Source organism: Primulina huaijiensis, chromosome 7 (genome assembly GCF_012295235.1).
Source record: "Primulina huaijiensis isolate GDHJ02 chromosome 7, ASM1229523v2, whole genome shotgun sequence".
NCBI classification, from domain to species: domain Eukaryota; kingdom Viridiplantae; phylum Streptophyta; class Magnoliopsida; order Lamiales; family Gesneriaceae; genus Primulina; species Primulina huaijiensis.
The window spans coordinates 14,317,887-14,326,872 of record NC_133312.1 but is presented as its reverse complement, the minus strand read 5'-3'; positions in this window follow the sequence as shown (position 1 = coordinate 14,326,872).

Sequence of the window (8,986 nt, the reverse complement as noted above, 5' to 3'; positions counted from 1 at the left end):
CGTCGATAGTATCCTGCTAGACCCATGAAACTGCGTATCTCTTGCACAGAAGTCGGTCTAGGCCAACTGATTACAGCTTCAACTTTACTTGGATCAACAAAAATACCATCTCCAGATATGATATGCCCCAAAAAGACAACCTGTCTCAGCCAAAACTCACATTTTGACAGTTTAGCATATACTTTCTCATTTCTCAGCGTCTGCAACACAATTCTTAAGTATTCGGCATGCTCAACTATACTCTTGGAATATACCAAAATATCATCAATAAAAACAATAACAAACTCATCTAGATACTTCTGAAAAACACGATTCATCAGTCCCATAAACACCGCTGGAGCATTCGTTAAACCGAAAGGCATGACAATAAACTCATAATGTCCATACCTGGTTCGGAATGCTGTCTTTGGTATGTCTGCATCTCTGACTCGGAGTTGGTGATATCCAGATCGCAGATCGATCTTGGAATAGACAGAAGATCCCTGCAACTGATCAAATAAATCATCGATACGAGGCAATGGGTATTTGTTCTTTACCGTCGCCTTGTTCAGTTGCCGGTAATCAATACACAATCTCATCGAACCGTCTTTCTTTCGCACGAATAGCACTGGAGCTCCCCAAGGAGAAACACTTGGTCTGATATATCCCTTGGCTAGAAGATCTTCTAATTGTGTTTTCAGTTCTTTCAGTTCAATAGGTGCCATTCTGTACGGAGCTCGGGATATAAGAACAGTACCTGGAATGAGATCGATGCTAAAATATACCTCTCGAGCTGGAGGTAACCCTGGAATCTCATCGGGGAATACATCGGTAAACTCACGTACCACTGGCAGATCTGCCAATGATGGGCTCGATTTCAGTAGATCTACTGAATAGACAAGGAACCCTTCTGCTCCTCTCTGTAACAATCATGTCATCGTCAAAACAGATACTAAGGGAATCCGAGATCTGGAACCCTTACCGTAGAATTTCCATTCGTCAGCCATCTCGGCTCTGAACCTGACAATCTTCTGGAAACAATCTACAGTGGCTCGGTACTTTGTTAACATATCAATATCGACAATACAATCAAAATCAGATAGCCCAAGAACAACACAGTCTAATTCAATCTCGTGACCCTCGAACTGTAACATACACTGTCTAACTGAAGTCACAGATATAAGACCACTTCCCAACGGAGAAGTAACAGACACTACGGCAGATAATGACTCGACAGGCAATGAATGTATCAATGCAAATCGTTCTGATATAAATGTATGAGATGCACCTGTATCTATCAATACATAGGCAGGATAGCCGCAAAGAAAAAAGTTACCTGCAATCACATCATCTGGTGCATCTTGGGCCTGCTATTCTGTCAGTGCAAATACTCGAACCTGCTGTCTAGGAGGCTGGCTCCCTGTCTGGCTACCTCTGGTTCGGGGCTGGGTCTGTGTAGGAGTTGGCTGAAAGGAATGAACAGATGAAGCTTGCCTCTCAGACTGAGTTACTGACCCAGATGCTCCTACACTCTGAGCTTGCTGTACTCCTTTCTGTGGACAAACCCTGGCAAAGTGTCCTTGTTTTCTGCAAATATTGCAACGACCCATCACGCCCTGACACTGTTCAGTGACATGTCTACCTCCACAAGAGCTGCAATACACACCTGTATATTCTGTACTCTGACCAGGACCTCTCTGTCGTGATCCACTGGAGCTCGTCGAACTGCTCCCTGATCTCTTGAATTGTTTGCCTTTCGCTTTCAACTGGTCTTCTCTCCCGCTGCTACTACCACTGCTCTCAAATCTGGGAGGAGGTTGAACAGAGGGCTGTGGTGGTCTTGGACTCGGAGTGACATAAGGAGTGCTTCGTTGCCTAAGCAGTCCAGCTTCTAGCCCCTTGGCACGGTTCAACGCTTCAGCGAAGTTGTTAGGTCTACCGGTATTCACCAAAGTAAAAATATCTGGGTTCAAGCCATTAATAAACTGATCTGCAATGGTCTCGTCACTCTCTGCAACGTGAGGAGAAAATCTGAGCAATGTTGAGAACTTTGCCACCTATGCTTCGATATTCAACTGTCCCTGTCTCAGATTGGCAAATTCAGCACCTTTATCTTTTCTGTAGGACACGGGAAAGAATTGTTGATAGAACTCTGCTTTGAAAACTTTCCAAGTGATCTCTGTGCCACGATGCTCCAAGGCTCTTTTCGTGGTAAGCCACCAGTTCTTTGCAACTTCTTGCAGTTGATGCCCAATAAGTTTAACTCGTCCCTCGTCAGTGTAGTCAAGAGATTCAAATAACATCTCGATGTCATCGAGCCAACTTTCACATTCAACTGAATTTTCTGTGCCCTTCAGTGTCGGTGGTCGGAATGACTGAAACCGCTTTAACAAAGTCTCCATCGGTGTAGCGGTCACATCCATCGGATCATTGGATGTACTGCCATGTTCTGGTGCCCGACCTGCTACTGGTTGCGGTACTCGTCGAGGAGGCATATCTGTTTATCAAACGGATTAGTACGCACTCTATACAATCTGCCTTAGTCCTCCTCTGATCATATACCTCTGATCCAGAATCGGTTCTGATTTAGTCTTTGCAAACAGATGCTGTAATCAACTCAGATAACAATACAACATATAATAGTGAAAGCAATAAATGATGCTAGCACAATCAGAGCAAGGAAGAAAAATTCAGTCTACCCCAGCTCACTCTATTCTATTTCAGTCTAAAGGATCTATCACTCTGATACCACCTGTTGTGGGGACCCGGGCTCTAATTCAATTATCTTTGGGATTAAGTGGATCTTTGCTAGAAAATGTGGGTCAAAATTTTGCTTTTAATATAAAAAACAATTGTATAAAAATCATACACAACAACATTCTTTATTTTATTTCAACGAAGGTAAATACATGTCTTATTCCCTTTTCATAATACAAACTAGAGTTTACCACAACTACATGTCACATGTAAACATTCCAAGTTCATCTGCTACGCCTGAAATCTCCACGCTAACTCGATCTCTCATCTTTGTTGCGACCCTGATCCTGTCCCACCTGTTGTCATGCACACATACAAACACAACAACAGCCGAATACTCCGGTGAGAACAAATCCAGTATAAAACATGTATACATGCATATACACAATATAAATCATGAGCATACTATCATGAATGTAATCAACAACAATACATCTTATAATATATGAAACATAATCAGAATACGTCAAGCAATGTAAATCAAACTCATATCTTTGACTCCATTCATATCTAATTCTAGGGATCCCGGTGTGAATAAGACGTAACAAGTCTCCCACCTACCCTCCCAATCATGGTGGCGGTACGTCTTATTCCTAGACTTCGGCCCTGTCTGTATCGAATATCTACAACCGGAGTCGATCTTCTCCTGTGCTTCGCTACAACCAAACGTCTAGAACTTGGCAATTCTACCAATGACTCTGCTATCTCAATGCTTATACATAAATCAAAATAAAGCACAAGCATAACAAGGTATCGAAATCTAGTATGTGATTTTGGGAAACTCGAATCAAATCTAACTCGAGTTGTATCCTCCCGAATCCACATGAATTATACCTTCCTCGTCGTAGTCTTTAGAAATGTCGAGGTCTCGATGTTGAAGCTTGTCACAACAAATCTGAAATGACATGTTCAAAATGCATTCTATCAATCTCAACCCAACTCAATACATATACGATCATTATTAAATCTCGGTACATTTCGACGGCATAACGGCGTAATCTCGCGATACCGGTCAATCCAACATCAATAATCAATAACTAACAGCTCATAATTCTCATCATAGCAATATCTACTATACTGAAATCTGTATATACCCAAGTCAAGACATGCTGGAACATAAAAAGATCGCATATCATATACGTTCTTCAATCCGATTACGAGTATACAATGTCCAATATCTCAAAAACATTATAGGTTCATCATATACTGATTTTTCCAATACATAAATCTCAAACCTTGCTGAAACTGAATAAAACTTACATCTTCTTGAAGTTCTCGATGAGAGGAGCACGGTACTGTATTCGGATTGAAAATCAGATAACCTGTTCACTCAAAATCACAATGCTAAGATGGAATGAAGCTTGGGGATTTCTGTGGTTTCTCTCTCAATTCCTGGTTGACATCTCGGAGGAATGAAACTAAGTACATATTATATATGCATGGCTAGGCCAAGTGGCTTCATCTTTGGTCTGCACGTCTCGTGCATATGCGCGACAATAACCGGCGCATATGCGCGAGACTCTTTGTCTCGGCGCCTCCGCAAATCAACAGCTCGCGCATATGCGCGAGACCTACGGTCTCGGCATTTTTGAATGCATCAGCTCCCGCATATGCGCGACCTCTATTCGCGCATATGCGCGAGACCTACGGTCTCCGCATAAGTCAAGTCCAGCAGCTCGCTCATATGCGCGCACTCTCTTCGCGCATATGCGCGAGGTTCTCTGCCTGCCTCGCGCATCACCTATCATATGTTATCTTGAATTGTGCCTCAGATATGGTCCGGCTATGATCACAACAAAGCATAATCATTAATCTCATATGATCAACATCAAATTCTCGGGCATTACACAGCACGTTCTAAACATGGATAACAATAATACATATACAATCACATGCATTAAAATCGTACTTTTATTTAAAATAGCTTTTGAACTTAAATAAACCGTATAAAATCATTTTTAGCATAATTAAATCATAAATCGTAAAATCATTTTAAAATAACTTTAAGCATAAATAAATCATTTAAAATATGCTTTAAGCACAAATAAATCATTTTAAAAATAACTTTAATCCTCATCGTAAATCATATTTCATAAAATCATTTTTAAAAATAGCTTTAATCCTCATCGTAAATCATATATCATAAAATCTCCACAAAATCATATATCATATATCATATCATTTGTCACAGTCTTTGATCTTTGAAAGTGAGTAGATTTTATCCTTTGGTCGACAGCAGTCCTAGCTCCACATGGTCAATGGGGGTGGGCACTAGGCTCCACCATGGATAAACGTTCGTCAGAATCCCTCTGAAGCCTTTTCCCATAGACGGGGTCCCTCTAGGGCCTTGGTCCGAATATGGGTTCCCTCTGGGGCCTTGGCCCTCACGTCATCTCCACAAAATCATATATCATATATCATATCATTTGTCACAGTCAATTCACATCCTTCAAAATATTTTTCCTTTTCTTTTAAATTCATAAAATAACATAGATTTCCAAAAATAGAATTTTAAACAATATAAATTGCACAGCTTTACCATAAATCTTAAAAATACATTTTATAATGAAAATCATCATTTTAAATCATAAAATATCATTTAACATGCGTTATGATCCTTCGAGACGCTGCCAAGCCTTTTCGTATTTTCCTAAGTGTAAAAAAACCGTTTTGCCTTGGACGTAAAATTCTCGAATTTATCTTTTTCTTACTTTTAATGACATGGCATTATTCTAAATAATTATTTAAGCTTAAATATAATTTTTCATAATTTTCTGAAGCTTAAAACTAGGCTTTTCAATTAATTCTTTAATTAGCGTTTCGTGAGGCGATTAAATCTCGGATAAATCCAAAACTCATTATTTGAATCCCAAATTTTAAACATAGCATTTTTATTATTTATTCTATGCTTTGGAGCCATGAACAACACCCGTGGACCCATGGTTCCAATTTTTGTTCTTCAATTTACTTTTTTGACACCTTATCGAACCAATCAAGCCATCTCCCAAAATACTCGAGCCACGCTCGAGCCACCTTGAGCCAAACACTAGCCAACCCATCTAGGAACCCTACTGACTAACCCCAAGCCCATGAACCAGCCTCTGGCCCATGACAAATCCCCTGCACCCTGAACCCAAGTGCATGCGTGTGTGCGTGTGAAGTCTCCTAGGTGCACTAGGATTCCTTACCCTTCTAGGGACCTTACAGCTCTTGAACCATCAACCAGTACTGACCCTCACCAAGCCTAGACCACGCTCAGACTCTACCCAGACCAGCCCAGCAACTTGAATTCACGCACAAACCACTTGAAGTGAACAGAAGCTACTCGCATGGTTGCCACTCATGCTACAAGACTCCCAGCCAACCTAGGACTCCTTTAGCCACTTAACCAGCGATCACCTCGGACCCTCACTGACCATGGACCATGCCCAGACCCAGCCTAATCCTAGCCCAGCCCCTGAACTCAAGCAGCGAACTCCTTGAATAAGGAACAAGCTGTGCGCCTCTCTTCAACGGGAGTGCTTCTTCATCTCGCGTGGGTCTCCTCGTCTGAGCCACCACCGAGCCTTGTCCCTTCCTACCCCTCTCTGTACCATCCAAGATTACCGACCAGACCACTCAGCCCAGCCCCTACCAAGCCGCAGCCCCCCATTGTGCAGTAGACGTGCGTGAACATGCATGGGAGGAGTCCCACTTCGGGTGGACTCCTTCCACAGCCTAGAACTCGAACCCTAGCCGCCCTAAGACCCTAACTAGCCTTTGAACCCGACCTTGGACAAGCCCCCAACAAGACTCTGGCCAGACCCGTGCCCCATGCAAAGGAACCGAACCACTTGAGTTTTGCACCACCATAAAACCTACGGCCCTCTTCTCCCCTTTTTTTTTCCTCTCACGGTTGTTCCAGCCTATTTCCTTCTATCAATTTATCATGTTTTAATAATAATCAATCATATTTTATCATTTATTGGCAGTGTATCCGTTGGAATCAAAAACGATTTCAAAACAAGCGTAAAATCGTAAAAAAATCGAAAATATGTATCAGACCGTAAAATAATCGAATACCTATTTTAATCAAGCATAAACAATTAAAACACACATATTATGATTTGTATGATGTTTGAAAGAAGTTTAGGAAACGTGCCTTTGCGTTTATAACGCTTGAATTTTCAATTGTCGGCGAAGAAGGACGAACAGGCGACGAAGAACACAAGCTTTCCTTCTCCTTATTTTTGTGGTGTGTGCTTTGATGTGTTTCACGGCTGATGGAGGCTGATTTATGGTGATTAAAATACTTGGTTACATATATATAATTTAATTAACAAGTTAAATGGGCTTTGGTTTTTGGTTTGCATGCTTAAGGATAATTGAGCCTACTTAATTTAATTAAATTGGGCTCAATAACACTTAATAAATTAAATAATAAAAAATTTTAAAATTAGTTTCCATAAAATAATATTTTTGATCTTCTAAAACTCCTTATTTGCCCAAAACCAGCTTCCCGAGAAAAATCGAGCTCGACTCGTAAAATAATTCGAACTCCAACATTTTTAGGAAAAATTAAATAATTTTTATATCATATTAGGAAGCCTTGTCTTTATTTAAATAAAAATACATATTCTTGTCTTGGTCGTCCCCGGTCTTCTTTTCCCAACCTATTATCGAATATTCGGGTAAAATCCTTAATTTCATGCAATCATGTCATATTATCAGTTAATCATGCAATTATACATTTAATCGTATAAAAATATCATGGTAACATTTAAAATCAATTAAATAAAACAGTTAGGCAATTAAAATAATTTTGCATGCATGCGGTTTGCGTAGAATGATTTTTCGGACGTTACAGTTCTTCCACCCTAAAATTTAATTTCGTCCCCGAAATTTGCTTATCCTTGATAACTCAAAGTTAGTCTTAGTTCTAGTATCCTAAAAGTCCACGTTTCCGCTGCGCTATTCTCCTAATAAATCTTAGGGTGTCCTTTTGTCCCCTCAATCCCATTTAAATCTACCTTCTAAATCCTCGGTTGTGAAACCCAACTTACAACGACCCAAAGTGACCTAGTTCTATTTTCTATAACCTCGAATTTCAACTTTTCCTATCATTCCCAATATTCAAAATGTTCATCAACCTTTCATATTTCAACCTTAAAATCTCAAACACACCTACTAATTCTTAGATTTTCAATCTTAATATTAATTCATCATATAATACTCTTGATAAAAATCCCTTATAACGTTATAACCTAAGATATCCCAACCTTCTAAATATCCTTTCCAGCCCAAATCATAAAAAATTCCTATCATTTAAACAATTCAGTTCTCACTTTTTGCTAAACTAGTCCCCAAATTCCTTAACAATTGCAAAATAAATTCTTAATTTTCTAAAAAATTATCCCATTGGTCCTTAATTTCGAAAATTCTACATGTACCCATAAGTTTTTGACATTCCTAATTTCCTTCTACATGTTTCCCATAACAAAAATTTCAATAATTTTAAACTTATTCACCCAAAAATCAATTTTCATAACCAATCTTATCTTTTCATTAAAACCTAACATCCCAAGTTATACAATTTTATACTCCCAAAGTCGTCGCAATCCTCGACTCATTATTCCTTAGGTGAAATTCTCATAATTAACTCAACTAGTACCCACGATTCATCAGTATTTTCCTAAGAAAAAATCTACGTGTCCCAAAAGCATTTATAATATTCACGATTAACTTATGAATCCCAAAAGTAAAACATCAATACCAAACAATTATACTACCCAACATGTAATTAACATTTTAAATGCAATATGCAACTAACATTTATATCATGTATCATATAAACAATTAAAAGAATTTTAGCATATAAAATATAAAGCGATAAAAACTCAAATACTTGATGCGTGACTTCTTGAGCTCTCGGAGTGACAGTACACAACCCTTTGCGGAAAACCTCGGCTCTGATACCAACTGAATGGACCTCTAAATTTTGTTTTTTTTCTAATCTTAAATCATAAATTCTAAATTACTAAATAAAATAATTTAACATAATCCCGAATCATAATAATTTAACAGATGAAATCTCAAGTGTATAAAATAAAATCATAAATCATCGACTAACTAAAATTCCTAAATCGACCATTAAAAAGATCGGCTAACAATAAAATTAAGCATAAAAATATCTCTAATAAAAATTCTTAAGATAATCTTTAAATCTTTTATCTGTCTAGCTAGTGCGGAAACATAAAGGCTCTCGGGTGTG